The sequence below is a fragment of the Eurosta solidaginis genome, chromosome X (assembly GCF_040869045.1).
Source record: "Eurosta solidaginis isolate ZX-2024a chromosome X, ASM4086904v1, whole genome shotgun sequence".
Lineage (NCBI taxonomy): Eukaryota > Metazoa > Arthropoda > Insecta > Diptera > Tephritidae > Eurosta > Eurosta solidaginis.
The window spans coordinates 147,134,224-147,153,427 of record NC_090324.1 but is presented as its reverse complement, the minus strand read 5'-3'; the positions used below and the strand labels follow the sequence as shown (position 1 = coordinate 147,153,427).

At 44.1% G+C, this 19,204-nt stretch overlaps 1 protein-coding gene and 1 pseudogene across 1 annotated transcript in view; both read left to right on the top strand.

Annotated features, from left to right (window-relative positions):
• Positions 1–19,204, top strand: part of LOC137235183 (uncharacterized) — a 1,124,977-nt gene that overhangs the window by 905,848 nt on the left and 199,925 nt on the right. The window lies entirely within an intron of this gene.
• Positions 4,610–7,207, top strand: LOC137234707 (uncharacterized; annotated as a pseudogene).

The window sequence follows — 19,204 nt, the reverse complement described above, 5'->3', positions numbered from 1 at the left end:
ATTTAAGGACACAACAAAACGTGATGAAAGTGGAAGATATACAGTCTCGCTACCATTCAGGCAGGATTACCCTGAGAAGATTGCATTAGGACCGTCTCTAAAGCGCGCATGTTCACAATTCTTCAGAAATGAGGGGCGATTACTGAAAAACCAAGAGTTAGGGAAAGAGTATGTTCGGGTGTTATCCGAATACGAAACGCTTGGACATATGAGAAAAATTAAAAACTATGTACCATTCGACGATTCGGATAATTATTTCCTGCCCCACTACGCCGTTGTAAAGGCGGAAAGTACCACTACCAAGGTGCGCGTCGTCTTCAACGCGTCAAGTCCGACAGCAAATGGCATTAGTCTAAACGATATACTCCACCCAGGTCCAGTACTCCAAGCAGACTTGCCTATTTTAATTTTACGTTGGCGACTGTATCGCTTTGTCTTTAATAGTGACATAGAAAAGATGTATAGGCAAATTTGGGTGACCGATAATCACTCCAAATTTCAAAGAATTGTCCATCGAACATCCCCCAACGAACCCATCAGTCTTTACGAACTAAAGACTGTCACATTTGGTGTAAACTGCGCCCCCTACCTCGCGATACGGTCACTTCTACAATTGGCTAATGATGTAGAAAATACCCACCCAATAGCATCGAGTATATTACGCGAAAATATGTATGTCGACGACGTTTTATCTGGAGGGCATACAATAGCGTCAACTATCAAAGCAAGGAACGAGATTCGCGAAGCATTACACTCAGCTGACTTTCCATTGCGCAAGTGGACATCCAATTGTGAGGAAGTCCTTCAGGACATCCCCAAAACGGATTTGCTCAGCGAGGACTTCCTAGCGTTTGAAGAGGCTAGCTCGGTGAAGGCACTCGGAATACGATGGAACGCGCATTCAGACATGTTTTACTTCACCGCAGGAGTTTTAGAGAAGGGCGAGAACATCACCAAACGCGCAATCCTATCCGCTATAGCCAAACTTTTCGACCCTTTAGGCTGGCTTGCACCAATGGTCATAGTAACAAAAATATTAATGCAGAATATTTGGTTAGAAGGCACCGGATGGGATGAGCCTGTCTCACCAAATACATTAGAACGGTGGAAAACCTTCACCCAACACTATGGCGAAATAGATAACATACGGATACCGCGGTGGGTAAATTTTTCCCCGGAAGGCGAAATAGAAATCCACGGCTTCTGTGACGCTTCCGAGAAAGCATACGCTGCAGCGATATATATGCGCGTAAAAAGAGATGATCAGGTTTTCATTCACTTACTCTTAGCAAAAACCAGAGTAGCTCCAGTGAAAACCATCTCGCTACCACGTTTAGAACTCTGCGGCGCCGTGCTTCTCGCAGAAATGATTTAATCAATATTCCGAAATATTCATTTGGGACCCGTAAAAGTTCACCTCTGGACGGATTCAACCATCGTACTCGCATGGATAAGAAAGCCGCCCTGTTCCTGGTCAACCTTCGTCGCACACCGAATCACTAAGATCATCGATATGGTCGGTAGCAAGGACTGGCTTCACGTGGACTTGGAATCTAATCCAGCGGATCTAGGAAGCAGAGGACTACTTGCATCGGAGTTGACCAACAATTCGTTGTGGTGGCAGGGACCTTCTTGGCTGCAAGAAGACAATTCCCACTGGCCAGCACAAGAGACCGAATACAAAACGTCCGTTGAGGAAAAGAGGGCACAAACATATGCCACGACAAGGGTAGATCATGTAGATATTCTCGATCGTTTTTTAAATTTACCCAGGGCTTTGAAGGTTCTATCCTATGTTAGGAGATTTTATAAACGAACTCACCCAAAAACTAAAGCAATGTTCCCCGAAAGGTCGTGCATAATCTCAGCCGATGAGATTAAGGCAACGACTCAAGCATTAATACGAGTCTGCCAGAAACAATTTTACGGGACAGAATATTTAAAATTAAAAAATAGGGAACCTATCGATCGCAAGAGTGAAATACTTTCCCTAAATCCATATATCGACAAAGATGATATTATTAGAACAGGGGGCGTCTAGGGGCGTCAAAAGACATGTCATACAACGAGCGTCATCCGATCATCTTGCCTTACAATTGTAGGCTGTCTCGCCTTACCGTTATGATGGCTCATCATGACTCCCTTCATGGCGAGAACCAGCTCATGCTCCGTCTCATCCGAACCCAATACTGGATACCGAATGTCAAGACCATGATCAGAGCCATCATCCACAATTGCAAAACCTGCATTATTCACCGAAAGCAGGCACAGTCCCAACTTATGGGGACCCTTCCCTGCGAGCGGACTACTTTTACCCGCGCGTTCACCAATACCGGGGTAGACTTTGCAGGGCCTTTCGACATCAAAAGCTACCGCGGTAGGGGATGTCGACTGTCAAAAGGCTACGTATGCCTTTTCGTCTGTTTTTCCACTAAGGCCATCCACTTAGAAGCCACTAGTGACCTTAGTACCCCAGGCTTCCTCGCGGCCTTTTCGCGTTTTATCGCGAGAAGAGGATGTCCGAAGAACATCTACTCCGACAATGGTACGAACTTTGTCGGAGCTTCCAGATCTCTACGATCGGAAATCAAAGCCTTTCTGGCCGAAAGCCGAGACAAAACAGTCTCAAAGTACAACCATCAAGCATTAAGCTGGCATTTTATTCCCGCCGCTGCTCCACATATGGGCGGCTTGTGGGAGGCGGGAGTGAAGAGCTTCAAAAGCCACTTCAAAAAGATCGCATCTCCCCATAAGTACACCATGGAGGAGTTCCAAACCATTTTGTACAGGATTGAGGCGTGCTCAACTCGCGCCCACTCAGTCCAGGGTCGAATGACCCAACGGATCTGGAACCACTAACCCCAGGACATTTCCTACTGGCTCCGCCAGAACCAGATGCTAGTGAGAGCGCTGCCTCGATGATAAATCGGTGGCAGAAACTCAAAGCCCTCCATCATACTTTCTGCAAGCGATGGAAGGTGGAATATCTATCCGAACTTCAAAAACGAGTGAAGTGGAAGCATCCCAAAGAAAATATACACGTGGGAGATCTAGTTGTCATCAAAGAGGACAACTTATCTCCCAACGAATGGAGGTTAGGCAGAGTCGTCAACGTACACCCCGGTGAAGATAACCGAGTACGTGTAGTCGACCTCATAACCGAGAAGGGTCAAGTCAGACGACCTTTGGTCAAACTGATCCTTCTTCCCACGGAGATAGATTGTGCGAGGACCAAAAGCTTCGCTTAACAATCCCCCGTTCCTCCACATCCCTCCGTTCAAAAAAAAAAATAATAATAAAATATCCCACTCACTCGTTCTCCCATAACAAGGATACCAGAAAAGCCCTCACGCAGATCCCCCATCTGCCACAAAATTCTATTTTTTCATTTTCAAAAAAAACCATCCCACTCACTCGTTATTCCATAACGAGTATACCAGAAAAGCCTTTACGCAGACCCTCGGTCTGCCACAGAAAACAAAGGCACTCGGCCCATAATCTTTTTTAAATTTTCAAAATTTTAAAACCCAGCGCTCGCCCACCGAGGCCAATCAACCACCCTAATGCAGATCCCCATCTGCCACAAAACACTTATTTTTAATTTTCAAAACCAAACCCCATTTCACTCACTCACCCCGAGCGAGGACACCAGAACCCTAACGCAGACTCAGGGTCTGCCAAGGAACGCAGATGCACTCAGCCAAAGGAACGAGGCCAAGCAATAACCTAACGCAGATTCGATTTCTGCCACAAATCCAAAAGAATTTAAACGCATACAGCCACAGATTAAAGATAATCGACGTGCTGATAAAATATCCGCAGGTCCACAATCACACATGCTCGAGGGTGTTACATGGGACGAAGCTAATCGTATTAAGGAGGCCACCGTTTCACCAGCTGGCGATCATGTCGTGCTAATGGGCGCCGCCTCCAAGGGAATCATACAACGTGGCTATCAACATAATGCGGCCGTTTATAAGGCACCATATGCTAAGAATCCATTCGATAATGTAACCGATGATGAATTGAATGAATATAAGCGCACGGTAGAACGTAAAAAGAGCATTCATGGTGAATATACCGATACTGATTTCTCCGAATCAGCGCCACTGAGTTCGATGCCGATCTCAGCACCACAACAAACGAAACAAACAACAATCACACCTGCCGCAGTTAGTCAATCGGCACCAGAAGAGGTTTCAGAACACCAAGTAAGGAGAATACAAACTCAGCAAGCGCCAATTCCAAGCCAACACGAAGTAGTGCTGAGCGATGCTACCAGCTACCAAAATCATACATTATTGGCAGCAAAAACATCAACACAAATTCATAAAAATTATAACCACCATCTTCAATTAAAAACTTCTGTGCCGCAACCCTATCGCACTTGCTCCCATTATGGTTTTAACTATCCAATTACTTATCAACCAAATATCCCAATACATCCAGCTAATTTGATCACCGCAGTACAATTGACGCGTGAAAAGGTAATCGCCTTTATTAAGTCAACTGCAATGCGTTTAAATACGAGTTATTTCTCACAACAAAAACAAAGATGATAAGAGATTTTTCACTTGGTTTATGCGGAACAATAAATGTATTAGCGGAAATGATTTGTAAAAAGGACGTTATCCAATGGTTTAAAGAACTCGAGAGTTATAAAAGAATTGACACAATGTGCACTTTGCTTAACATGTGTCCGCCATTTGAGTTACGTTTCTTAGGTACATGTCTAGAAGAATTAGGCCGGCGTGATTCACAAGAGCTACGCGGCATGGAATTGACGGTAAACAATCCTCAAGATTTGGCAGCTGATATAGCTGCATGTCAAAAGGAGAACCAACTGATAAGAAGATACGAGAAAAAAGGCGCTGTATTTCGCGTTAATACGGGCTTGCAATCGTACATGCGTTACAGAGATATTCCGCACATTGGAAGGTTGGAGTGATCGTGATTTTCAAAGCATGAATGACTCAGATACATTACAGGAACTCCCATTGGTATATACTATGGTTGCGAATCATTCGACCAACATTGCAAATGTACACAAATTTTTGAAAAGATAAGAGAAAATAAATTGGTTGTTGATGCGGATTTTCAAACACAACCACCTCCTTTACAACAACAAATGAATATGGATCAAACATTTGTAAATCCACAATTACAAGATCAACGTCAGCATTTGCCGCCGTCCCATCAAGAACTACCACGACATTTGCTCCATGCAATGCACATCCCTGGCCAACCACACCCACAGATATTAGCACCTTTGCCACAAAAAAGCCACTACCCTTTGGCTTAAATTCAGCGTTGTGAATAGTAATAACTGCCGATAAAGAACGCGTCATGAGGCGAAAAGAAATTTTAAATGCTTTCTCTGCACAGGAATGTCGAAGCAACTCAAAAGGAATCAGCGAAGCTAAACTGTTAGCAATAACTGCAACAGAGACACCAACAAAGCATACAAAAATCCTTAATGGTAACAAAACGAAATAACGCACAGCAAAGCCTGTCATCCAAATCAATGTTATCGTTAGCGATATAAATTCATATTGCCGGTTTGTGCGAGTTAGCAGATTCCAGCTTTTTAATTCCTCCGCTTCAAAACGCAATGTAACCTCATCTTCAATAATGGATTCTACTCCCGCTTTGATATACCACAGACATTTTTCCAAGTTAAAACGTATTTCTTCATCCTTTTGGGAGTTTTCATAATCAGTCCTGGAAGTGTCATTGGCTGTGGGAAGAAGTACACTATCCCTACTAATAAGCGTATTGCCGTTTGTAGTGGGTAAACTGTTTTCCGTTTTTGATGTGATATGATATAGTCATTGGACTTGGCTTCTATAAAGGCAGGTGAAGCCTCCTCACCCTCTTTCTTCAGACGTTCTTTCGCTGCTGTTTCTATGCTGAGACGTCCAAACTCAAATACCTTTAGCAAAAGTTTTACATATGCTCTGCGCACACCTACAGACTTATTTACGGCAGACAAAATAATTAAAAACGAAATAAATACAATAAATGGAATGCAAAAGAAATCTAAAACTGTTGTACCAAACATCATCTCTTTTTTTTAGCAAAACCTTATTCCTTTCAAATACTTTTAACCAATATAGAGCCTTTAACATTATGCCACATATACCAATGACATTTCTACAGGGTCTTCATAAGATAATTCAAGCAGATGGAACAATGCAACATCCTGTTCCGGTGGACCCTCATTTGATTTCCTTGAATGTCATTCCGAATGATACAAGTCCAATATTTCAACCATCTTGGCAACGGATGTATTCTCAAACTATCGAGGGTGTTATTAGCAGTGATGTGGCCGGTAACCCTCTACAAACGTTAATTCGCAATGGTTACCCCCGTAGACATAAAACAGGCACCACATATACACCTTTGATACATCAACAACAACAATTAACCGTTAATCCACATTTTCAACCGGTCACAAACTATTCAACATTGGCTTATACAATGCAAAATATGTCAATGTCAGAGGGAGCTATTACCGGCTTAGATACCACGTTTATACCAAGTTCAATGAATTCAAATAAAAGTGTTTGAAGTGATACAGGTAGTTCAAATGGTTCATTTGGTGATGTTTCCCCACCAGAAACGCCAACACTGTCTAGTGTTTCATCAGGTTTACGACTCGGCGGTAGTGATAATTTGCATCAAAAACATTTTGGTTATAATACAAGACCAACGGGGAGTACATCACATCAAGACTCAATGGCCGACCAGATAAATAAATTTCATCGAATGTTGCTGTAAATGCGGTTAGTACGACTGCAAGTGGTGGAATGTATAATCACCATTGCCAAATACACATCCAGAATTAACGCAACAGACTCAACCAATGTATGGTACAGAAATTATATTAGCTCCTGGCGGTAATGCAGGTGGCATTGATCTTATGCAAACAACCTCATTAGCTAATAATAATAATAGTGGTGGTATTGGTGGTAATAACATTGCTGTTGTCACATCGAATATGGGTACAAGTAATAATAATATAGCGAATAATCCTGTATTGATGAGTTCACCAACGGCAGGTGGTGCTGGTGGTAGTATACTTACGAATATAACACCAAATTCAGTTATACTACCATCGCCACATCCACAATATAATACAACGTATCAATATCAAGCCGAACCTACCACACATCAACGTTTAATGAATCATACGGGGAACGTTTAGCTGCAATTGGATAATTACGTCTACTCATCCAAAGCATATGTATAATAAAACTTTAATAAGAAATATGCTACCCAAAATTACATTTGAAAAGAAAAAAAAGAAGAAAAATTTATTGATTAATAAAAAGAAATATATATTAATAATCAAATTCCCAATTTATGAAGCACTTACCTTTTTGTCTCGATATGCGTACGCACGCCTCGCGCTCTAGGAGATGAAAGAAAACGCAACGGGAAAAAATCGTACGATGTCATCCCGTTGTCCCAATTCATGGGAGTTTCCATTCAATATACGTATGTGTGTATGAATGTTCCCGAGCATTTTTTTTTCTCTTTTTTGTCTTTGCTGTCGGTAAATATCTACCAGTAAGCGAACCTTTTAAGAGGAAAATGTTGGTAGACACAAAAAAAATGAAAATAGTAGTAGTTGGTAATTTTTACCAAGACAACAACAGCTACCGTTCATATTTGTACCAAACAATTATTAATGTATTGTAAAACAAATAACACGCATTTCAAGGAAATGACACCTTTAAAACACGTAAACAAGACAAAATTACATGTACCTTTGTATATATCTACATAGCTTATACCTATACGATACTCACTTTTTCCTGTATCGTGAGTGGGAAATACTGACAAACATGTACCAAAACGTCTAATCACAGCAAGAATATTCCCAAGTACCCAAAATACTGCCACCAAATAACCGATTTCGGCATGTTATCGTTTACGTAAAACTTTTTATTTTCGTTTAAATTATTCACGGAAAAAAAAAACAGAAAAATAGCGCAGAAAATATTTGCTATATTATCTTATCAAAAATTCATTTCCTGTTTTAAGTTCTTCACAAATTTTTCAAAATTTACTGATTTGGTCAGTATCGCCTCCTAATGTTAGTTGGGTGGGCTCTGCAATTCAATACTTTAAAATTATCGCAGTATACGTTTTCAGTGCGAAAATACTGAAATATTGGTAGAATCTAAGTTTTGGTAGCAGAAGTAGTAGAAAATGAAAAATGGGTCAAAAAGGTTGGTCAAACTACCAATGCGGTAAAGTCCGTGCACTGACTGCCCATATACTTCTCCAACGTATGTACACATATATGCCGAGTTTTAAATGCACATTATATTAGGGATGCATAAAAAGATGCAAACGGGTACCCAAAAACCCGTTTCCGGAAAAAATCGGTACCGGAGCCAAAGACCCTTCGGGAACCGTGGCGTTTGCTAAAGGCCATCAATAAAACAGGACTACAAGCGTACTTGGGGAAAAGTTGAAGAAATAAGTGAAGGGCAATACAAACAAATAAAAAATTATACAGTTTATAAATCCCTCCCCTCTTCCAAAACGAACATTTCCTTTATTTTTTTTCTTTATATAGCATACGATTTTGCTGTCCAAACATTTTTTTTGCGGCGGGAAGGAAATTTGTTGGTTTTTAGCACCAACAACACAAATAACAGCGACTCAAAAGAACCCACGCTATACACTTTCTACCCGGTTCGGTACCAGAATGTGCGAACCGAAAATCGTAAAGGCTAATTTTTCTGCAGCACTAGTGTGCCCGTGGCTAACTAAAACGCTACCGGGTGAAACAAAATAAACAAAATAAGGCACTAAAGACCCAGGCACATAACGTGCGGGGAAAGAGGCCATGCATATAATGCACGCCACATATGAATATTTTTGTTTATGCAGCGACAGATGTTTCCCCTTATGCGCGCGCTAATAAAATTTCCCAAATCCCCAATAATACAACTAGGGACCACTCGCCCCCGCATTTTCGAGAATGACGCGACCCAGTCAAACATATTGCATTTCTTTCAGAAAAATGGGTCGCTTTGCCGCTATGCAACGAAGCGCTGCCAAGAACGTCATGCGTTATACGTCGGAATGCCGCGCTTGTTTTAAGCAACATCCCATACGCCTGTGCCCCATCTGTCGGGCCAAAAAACCCGAGGAGCGTCTTTACTTAGCGATCCGCGGGAGCTGCTGTGGAAATTGCTTGGCTCTAGACCACCGCTCGAACGCGTGCCCAAGCCAAGGCCGATGTAAAAAATGCGGCGAAAAACATCACACGATGCTTCACATCTCCTCGATTGATAAAGAGGAACAGCTACTCCACGAAGCCCGCTCCAAACCATGGAGTGTACAAGTTGAGGAGGAGCTGGAATCACCCCGTGAGCGAATTGACGACTCCATCTCGTTATATGCGTCAGATGATGGAACGGAGACTGGGCCTCTTCGTCCAGCTCGAATCCATCGAACCGGAGCGGAGACTCGGTCTCTTCGCCCGAACACAACACCAGCAGCCAAATCGTATCGACCGCTTTTGCAGCATGAAAGGAAGCGGCTCCAGCACAACCCATCTACAGTCCAGCGCCATGTTCGTGACGGCCGAGCGGAGACTCGGTCTCTTCGCCGGCAAACTAAGGACCCTCAACGAAGACAACCACCGCGCGATCGCAGAGCGGAGACAAGGCCTCTTCGCCTGCAACAAAGATATCACACCCATCATCAACCACGAGATCGCAGTCATGGATCCAACTCGCTGCAGCTCACTACCGTGTCCGCCTTCCGGGCAGGGCTCCTAGCCCCGCATTCAGCTGCCACCGCCACCATGATACCGACGGTAGCGATCACCCACACCGCGGTCGTGAAAATAGAAGCAGGGGGGCGGCTACACCTCGTTCGCGCCTTAATCGACGGATGCTCCCTCACCACAGTGATTGCGGATGAGCTCGCCCAGGAGCTCCAACTTCCTACCAGCAACATTGGCGGGCAAGCAGAATGTCTGCTGCGTATCCGAGGAAGACACGGACAGAACAGAAGGATTGCGACCCATGCTGCGGTCGTAGCCAATTTTCGGCGCACGACACCCACAACCAGCATTGACAGTGCCATCGCAGCCCCGTACGCACATCTTCGTCTGGCGGATCCGCAGTTCTACTCATCCGCCCCGATCCGCCTCGTCCTAGGCACAGATGTATATGCCGAGATAATACTCCCAGGGATTCTGCCCACCACGTTTGGCCCTTTGTTAGCTCAGAGTACCATCTTCGGTTGGGTACTCTCGGGCACAGCGAAGGCCTAAGAGCAAAATGTTCGGTAACGACCGAAATACGTGAATTTTTACACTTTTTATCCTTTTTATTTTATTGAATTTCTGTTGTACACAGTCGCAAGAGGTGTGCATTGTGAGTTCGTACAAGTGAAAAATCTTTCTATCCCTCCATTGCCATGCATACGTGTCAAATCATAGCTGACAGGGAGAACGGCTGTCGCGAAGGGCCAGAGAATGGAAGAAAGGTTTCTTGTTCTTGTGTTCGCCGTTATTAAATTGAAGTGCCATGAATTGCACATTTGCTTCAAATCAGCTTTTCCTTTAAATTTGTATACAGAAAACATATTAATACTCACTCGCTGTTCACTATTGTGAACGTTTTATCGAAAATTCGCCACTTGCATGAATTCACAATGGAGGTGTGCGTTTTAAAAGCTTGTATCATTACAATAAGTTATTTTTTATTGAATTTTCTTAATGCAAAATTCACAAGCATAGAATTTCCAATGAATTTGTAATAAACGGCAAGAAATATGAACACGTATATCTTCTTACTTCTTTTCGCAATCCCATAATGGGAAAATTGGTGAATGACCGAGGCAGCAGCAACCAAGCTCCCACACTGCGCAAACCATTTTGCGTGCCGCCAAGCCGGCGGACTGGCCGGCATTATGTTAAGTTAGATATAATTAATTATAAGTTTTTAATTTTTTTTCTCTTCTTCACGGTCGGTGATCCTTGGCGGACTGTGATGTTGCGTACCGCAAGGGGGGCGGCATGTTTAGGCCCAATGCCTAACTTTTATCTGATTGACGGCGCCCCTCCCTAACGTTTTAATAATATTTCCAGCCACCCACACTCACGCCGCATTTGTGTGCATTCATGCACATGCATGCGTTTCATACGCATGCACGTGTGTGTGCGGGTTGTCAGCACCCATGCACGTATATGCGGGGGTTGTTGTGTGTGTGGCTTTTTTCCCCTCCTTAATACCAGAGGACTTTTTCGCGGCTTAGCGGTTGTCCTCAACGGGATAACCGGCCTCTTTCTCGATTAACCGCCAAGCAGTTCACATCGCCCAGGATCATCACCGCCAGCATTTTGTACGTTAAGGTAACATTATACCTATTGTATATTTTTCTTTTCACTTTGGAATTAAACATTATTTTATAACGAGGAATTCCTCTTTTGCGTTCTTCTTTATTTATTCCGAGTGACCCATCCATTCCGAGATCGACCCGTGTGCGCCTACCCACTGCCGGTTTCAGACGCACCCAGGCCGAACAGAGCTGCTTAATATATAGGTATTAGCTCTTGCTTGGCAGTAAATCACGATAGGTTAGTCTGTTTTTATGCTAATTTCTATGCGCATAGATACAAATACATAATTATCGGCATATATATGTATTTTCTGATGCAATTTTCGCAACAAGCTATTTTGTAAGGAACTCTTCTTGATCTCTATACGATTTGAGGGACTTTGGTTTTATGTATAAAGGCAAACATTTCTCAAGTGGACGACACACTTTACTCAATTTTCGCTTGTTTAAACCGTGAAATGATTGGTTTGATATTCATGGATTTAATATTTATTAAAATAACACTCGAGGACCGTTGATTGCCGCTTCTCGCAACTGAACCACTTAACCTGCAGATTACCTGCATTTCAATCGAAGGATTAACGATTCTGTTATAACATTTTAATAAAAGTAACTCAAATCCGTTCCACATTCACCAGCAAACGTATATTAAAAAATTTCTATAATTGTTATACATCAAATTTAAAACGTCTCGTTAGGTTGTCCTCTTTTCTTTTTTTTTCCTTCCGCCGGAAACTCGTGGCTTTTTTCACTAGCGATCGCCGATTTGTTTTTTTTTTTTTTGCTTTCCGATACTTTTTATCGCAACTTTCGCCTCATCTTCAGTCATTAGGCGTGTCAGCGCGAACACGCTCCCAAGTGGACCGTAACCGTAGACCGTAGCAGCAGACCGTAACAAACCTGCTTCGCTTTGAAGACCTGACGATGAAGCGAACAGGAAACCGGATCATCTGTGGGAAGCCACTGCCAGGGACCTCCGATGTCAATCTACGTGGGGCACGACTCACACCTGAGATAAGAGTCTCAAAGTCCTACTACGAAGCTAGCCGGGCAACATGGGTCCATCAAAAAAAAGCTAAGTCAAGTTGGGAATTAATTCTGTTACCTAGTTTAAAAGGGCTTTGCGGCAATTAGACATCTGTTATGGAGAAATCGTCAAAACTCCTAAAGGTTCTAGTGGTTATCGCCCCCACAAAAGGCAAAACAAAAAAAAAAGGTGTAGACATTTTGATAAGGGGAACTTGTCCAAACTCCGAAAGGCTAGTCCGACCTAAGCGTGGACTGCCACGGTGTTCACGGTCCTCGGTGAGTACGCGTGTGAACAACCTATGAGGTCATTGCTCGGGGAGAATACTGGGCGAGATGTCCCCGACCGCCAAAACGCCCAGACAAAAAAAAAAGTCCGATTGGTAGATAAAAAAAAAAAAGATCCAATTGTAATTTAGCACAAGAAACGCCCTTGTTGGTTCATTGCGGACGAATATCCGAAGCATGGAAGCGACCTATCAATTTCCCGTTTAGGTCCTCGAGATCATACAATGTATTGCCTATTTTTCGGAGCACACGACACTAAAGGTATTTCGGCAGGAATTTAGCGTTGATACCCTGTTTAAAGTTACTCAAGGCAAAGTTTCTTCGGAAAACTTCCTGACCTTCCTTGTAGTTGACTTGCCTAGAGCGCTTCTTATAGGTGGTTACTCCCCTATCCTTAGCCTGATCAAAATTTTTACGGATTTGCTCACGAATATTAGTCAACTTGTCAGTTCTGCTTACTATCGTAACTTGGTCTTCCCGAAGGCTGCCGAGCTTCGCTAAAATTTTGTACGTTGCGGCATGTTGGACCATATTTTGGCCATATAATGCAAAGTATGGAGAACACTGAATCGCCGTGTGAAAATCACTTCTCAAAACTGATAAAATTTCGGGTATATGCTTATCCCAATCGGTGTGGTCAGGCTTATCCTTCAGGAAAATCCTAATCTTAGAAACAATTTCTCTATTGACGCGTTCGGATGCGTTCGCTTGGGGAGAATATAGCCCCGTCCTCACGTGCGTCACCCCGTAATTTACTAAAAATTGGTTCATTTCCTTCGAGATAAACTGTTTACCATTGTCACTATGGATAAATTCAGGAACCCCTACAGTCGGAAAAATTTCGGAGGCGAAGTAATTTATAACGTTAACAGTGGTGGCTCTTTGCATGGACTTTAGCCAAACGTATTTTGAAAGATGGTCTAATACTATAAAAAGAAATTGATTACGCCGCTTAGATCTTGGATACGGCCCTAGAAAGTCGCAATATAACCGCTGAAATGGCCTTTCGGATTCAAAGGTACTCCCTATAGGTGGTCTCGACTGCTGATTGGTGGGTTTTACCGTTTTGCAGGTGTCACAACGCTGGACGTAGTCCCTGACGTCCTTAGCCTGTTGCGGCCAGAAATACTTCTGCCTAACACGTTCTAAGGTTTTCTGCCATCCGCCATGGTAACTCCGGTTAGCGTCATGTGCCAATCTCACTGCTTCCTCAGTCAACCCTTTTGGCAACCACAAACGCCACAGCGAGTCTTCTTCCCCTTCCATCCCTTTACGAAACTTAACTCTTTTGAAAATTACACCGTCCACAACTCGTAAATCCGGAAGTGATTCCTCCTTTTCGGCGACGGTCCGAATCAAGTCTAAATACTCGTTGCTGCTAAATTCGGGAGAGACTAAATCTATTTCTCCGGGTGTGGTAGTGAAAGTTAACTCGTCCGCATCAAAACGCGACAGCGCGTCTGGTACTACATTCAGGGTGCCCTTACGATGTTCCATTCTAAAATCGTATCTTTGCAGTAAGAGTGACCATCTCGCCAACCTCCCGCTCAAGTCTTTTTGTGTCATCAACCACTTGAGACTGGAGTGGTCCGTAATAATCCGAAAAGGTAATCCTTCGACATAGGGTCGGAAACGCTTCACCTGATTATGGCTGCAAGACATTCCAGCTCGGTTACCGTGTAATTGCGCTGAGCATTATTCAGTTTTTTCGACACAAGCGCGATCGGATGCTCAGCGCCCTCGTCATCGACTTGGAATAACACTCCGCCAACACCTATTTTGGAAGCGTCGCATTGTATCACGAATTCCCTTGAAAAGTCTGGTTGGGCCAAGACAGGCGCTGAACTCAAGGCTACTTTTAGCTTTTCGAATGCCTCTATAGCTTCAGAAGTAAGCTTGAACGGGCCTGCTGACTTACGGAGACAGTCAGTCAAGGGACCTGCCAAGTCAGCAAAATTGGTAATAAAAGCCCTGTACCAATTCGCCATGCCCACAAACCTACGCACTTGCCGAGGGGATTTAGGGATCGGGAAGTTTTGCATTGCTTCTATTTTTCCCTGATCCACTTTCAAACACCCGCTGCCTATCAAGTTACCTAAATAGCGTATTTCTTTCTGACAAAATTTACTTTTTTCCACGTTTATTGTCAGCGCTGCGTCTCTCAAACATTGGGCCACTTCCGCTAGCAATTTTAGGTGATCCTCAAAATTAGAGCTACATACCATTAGATCGTCCAGGTAGACAAAGACATTCTCTCGCAGACGCGAAGGGATTGCCTTGTCCATCAGCCTACTTATAGTCTGCGGTCCATTGCACAGACCAAATGGCATTACTTTGAAGTGGTACAGAGGCCTCCCCGGAACTGCGAATGCTGTTTTTTCCTTAGAGGACTCTGTCAATTTGATCTGGAAGAACGCGTCCTTCAGATCAATGCCACTAATAAAATGCGTGTCCTTGAGTCTGCTCAATAAGCCGTTGATATGAGGCAGTGCGTATGAGTCCTTCTTAGTCACCGCGTTGACTTTCGTCGAATCTATGCACAGCCTAACTTTACCTGCTTTCCGGACCAGTACTACAGGACTATACCACGGGGAATTTGATTCTTCTATAACTCCTAATTCGAGTAAAAGCTTCGGCTTGCCTCGGTGGCGAAAGAGGGAAATGTTTGCTCTTTATAGGTACTGCATCACCGGTGTTGATGTGATGCTCCACTAACTTCGTTTGTCCTAGGCCTAACTTCTCGTACGAAGGGAACGTCTCGATGACCTTTTGCAATTCTAATTTTCGCGTTGGTGACAATTCGTGCAGGTTAAGTTCTTCTTCCTTTTCAAGTCTAACCTCTAAACACTCTACGCTTGGGAATATTTCGGGAGCTAACGCAAATGCTCTCCAAAAATCTACCCCGAAGTATGCTTCTTGGAGCAATGAGGGAACAAGGTAAAAACGAATAACCTTTGTGATATTTTTGAAGGTGACTGGTAGGGATACTGAGCCTAAAATTGTTTTCTTGTTGCCGCCCGCGGTATATACGAACGCGTGTAAGGGCTGATATTCGAAGCCGTTATCCTCTAGGAATTCTACTCCATTTTTCCCTATGATGGAGACGTTTGCTCCCGAGTCCAACAACCCTACAAGAAAACTATCTTTAATTTTAGCCTTTACTAAAGGCCTTTCGTCCTCTGTAAGCGTTAACGTGGTGGCTTGCAGCAGTCTACGCTCCTGTACTCTCCTGTGGTATCTCTTCTTACACTTCAATATATTGTCCGATACCGGGTAGTGTTCAAAAATGGTATGTCTTATTTGTTCATACCTATGTTCCCTTTCTTCTAGGTTTGGTGAAAGTTGCGTTTGGCAAGCGACATTCCTATGCCGGCGTCGCAGAATTTTAATCGGCTCGCCCATCGCGGATGAAGACGTTTGACTCTCGGCTTCAGAACTATTCGAATTTTCCGTACTGTCAGGGTAAGTTATTAATACATTCGCGGTTTTTTTCGCCAGGGTACTACTGCCCCTCGAAAGCTCACCATCTCCGTGCAGAGACTCGCCCTCTGTTTCGGTGCACGGGACGACGCCTCGAGCATTGGCTGGTGTGGGAGCTATGAAGCCGAACGAGGTTCCCCCACCTTCTCGCTCGGGTACTGGTTTCCCTGTCTGCGATGGTCCCTAGGGCATTTCGGGGTAAATACACCCTTATACCCGCATCTAAAGCAAAATGGATTCCTAATGGGTTCCTCGCCATATATGTATGAGTGGCCCATTGCCTGGAAATTCCAGCATTGGATTCCGGAATAGTCCGGTCGCCTGCTGCGCCGATATTCCAGCGCCTCTACCTGCGGAACCATCTCGCCGTCTTCGCTTTCCATCCTCATGTCCGGGGTTGTCACGCATGCTTCGTTTACATGCCGTCCTGGGTAAGTGGCTCCCAGCAGCTTGCTTTCTTTCAGCACTGGTCACCTCTGCGTGCTTCATCGCGTAGATCATGAAGGGTCCTTACGTCCGCATTAAAAAGCATTAGCTTAAGGCTAACGTTCCTTTTTATTATGTCAATCAGTAAAAGCTCTGACATTGGCTCTCTTAAGCGCGCGTTCAAGGAGATTATGTCCGTGTGAAACACGTCATAACACTCACTTGCTTTTTGCTTCCGCATGGAGATCTTCATCATGATCTCGTGGCAGTCTTCGAAGTACTAAATTCTCTTTTTGAGTAGCACAAACAGGCATATGTCGCGTTAGGGTTTTGTTTGGTGAACAGCCAGTACCACTCATCGGCTCGTCCAGAAAGGAACAAGTGGAAACTAGCCATTATTTGTTCGTCAGTGCATTGTGTGCGCTCACACAAGGTGTTCAGTTTAAACAGGAAATCGGCTACGCTCCCAGTGCCGTCGAACGAGATCTTCCACTCCCGCGGTTTCACTGCTATGCTGTTTGGAGTCGGGTACATTGGCGGTACTACCGATGGCAATGGTTTACGGTCCATCCTACTTGCGTTCCTGTGTTGCTGGTTGGGTTGCTGCGCGGATTCGAGAGCGGCGTATAGCTGGCCCATATTACTTCGAATTGACCCCATCTCCCTCCGCATCTCTTCCTGTGAGGTCCTGAACAGTTGGTGCAATACTTCCACCCACGAGCCTCCCTGATTAGCTTCGTTACGCATTCCTGCGGCATTTTCCCCATCGCTTGCAGCGTCTCCAAAGTTTCCAACTTCATAATTTGGTGGTAAAGCACCAGATCCATCTGGTGCATAGGTCGACATATTGGTCATTAGCCCCGAGATGTCCTGTGCGTTTAGTAGCGGCGCATTTAAATTGCTGGTGCTTACAGGCCTGTCCATTTTGTCGCGAGGGTCGTTCGGGTCCGAGCCCATGTTCACCGCCGCGGGATCTCCGTACAGTCCTCCTACTGGGGTGTGCACCACCAAGGGACGCCTGGCCTTGGAGAAGGCCCCTCTATTATTGTTACCGCCCCGGCTCTGGTTTCCCCGGATATTCCCCGCACTCCCGAACGGTGTGATCCGGCCCTGTTGCCTGAATGATTGGTCGCGCGACATATCAAAAAAAAGTCACGTCTTAGATAAAAAACTTTGCCACGTACAACGATTGGGGTAAGAAAACCAGGTTAAAGTTCACGTCCCTTTAACCGGTGATTGATTAAAAAAAAATGTATAGAAAAAAAGTTACGCGAAGTAATTATGGAAGTATTTATTCGATAATCGTATCGAGAAATACTCAAGGCTGAAAAAAAAACTATTAGTTGTGTAGAAATAGGTGGTGATGGGAATGCTGACATCCCTTTCGCCGAAGGCACTCGGGCTACAAAAAAAAATGAAATACAATTACATTCATACTTGGCCCTATTGCTCCCAACCGCAGTGCGAAGGGGTCTTAGGGCCCCTCCGAGACTGGTTGGGGCCACCAGGGTCGTTTACAAACACACACGGGTAGGTCTCAACGCTGCCGCAACGCAGGGGCAGTCTCCAGGGAGGCCTCCCGTTCATTCTCTCTGGACACCCCTCCTGCCTTCGCCGCAATGGGTGGAGCGGTTTCGGGACCGCTCCCCCAGTCTGGTGGGACAGGAAGGAGTGCCACTGGGAATCCCAGCCCAACCCGTCACAGTCCAGGTGGTATTCCAAGCTACCACCTGGGACGTGGGATGAGCTGGGGTTCTTATAACCCATGCACGCACGCACTCATCCTAACATCACAAATTCGGCTAAAACAAAAGAAAACATCGGGTGAAATAAAAAAAAAGTTCCGTATAACTTGACGTTAAGTCGCGTTGACCAGGAGTGACCCTCGCACCCGACGCCTCAGGAAACACCGGCCGAACCGGATGTCACGGACAGACCGTTACAACATTCAAAAACCTAAATTCAAAATTCAAAAACTGACGCAAGAAAAATTACCGAACTGGACATGACCGGTTACCAAACGATAAAATCAAAGAGAAAAAAAAAATATGCTGAAATTAAAATAAGAGAACCAAAAGGGAAATAAACATAAAAAGCCGAATATATAGAGGGGCGCCGCGGGTGTTGTTGCGACGCCCGGTGCTTAGCCCACCCTCAAGAACCATGGCCACCGACGCACCTAAATTTCGGTGGCCCCTTACCTGTATGCCCTACGTGCCTTCTAAATAAAATTGAATGCCAGCATTCCCATTTCAATTAAAAATTTATTGATGATTCATTATATAACAAAAAAAACTGAATTAATAATTATTGTAATATATATATATAGATAGGGACCTACGTTGGCCCTTTAATTTTCAACTGAATCTTGTTTTGGTTTTCTCTCAATTACAAAACATTGAGCTCTATTCCATGTAACATTTATAAATTCTACTGGGTAATTAACGTTAACTGCCCATTGGTTATGGTACTTAGATATATCGCACCATTCAAATTTCATTTTATGAATTTTTGCTTCAATAATCGGAAATTTTAACATTGATCAAATTGATTGATTACTCATGACGCCGTCACTACAGGGGTTCACAACTTCCGATGAAATGTTTCTTAC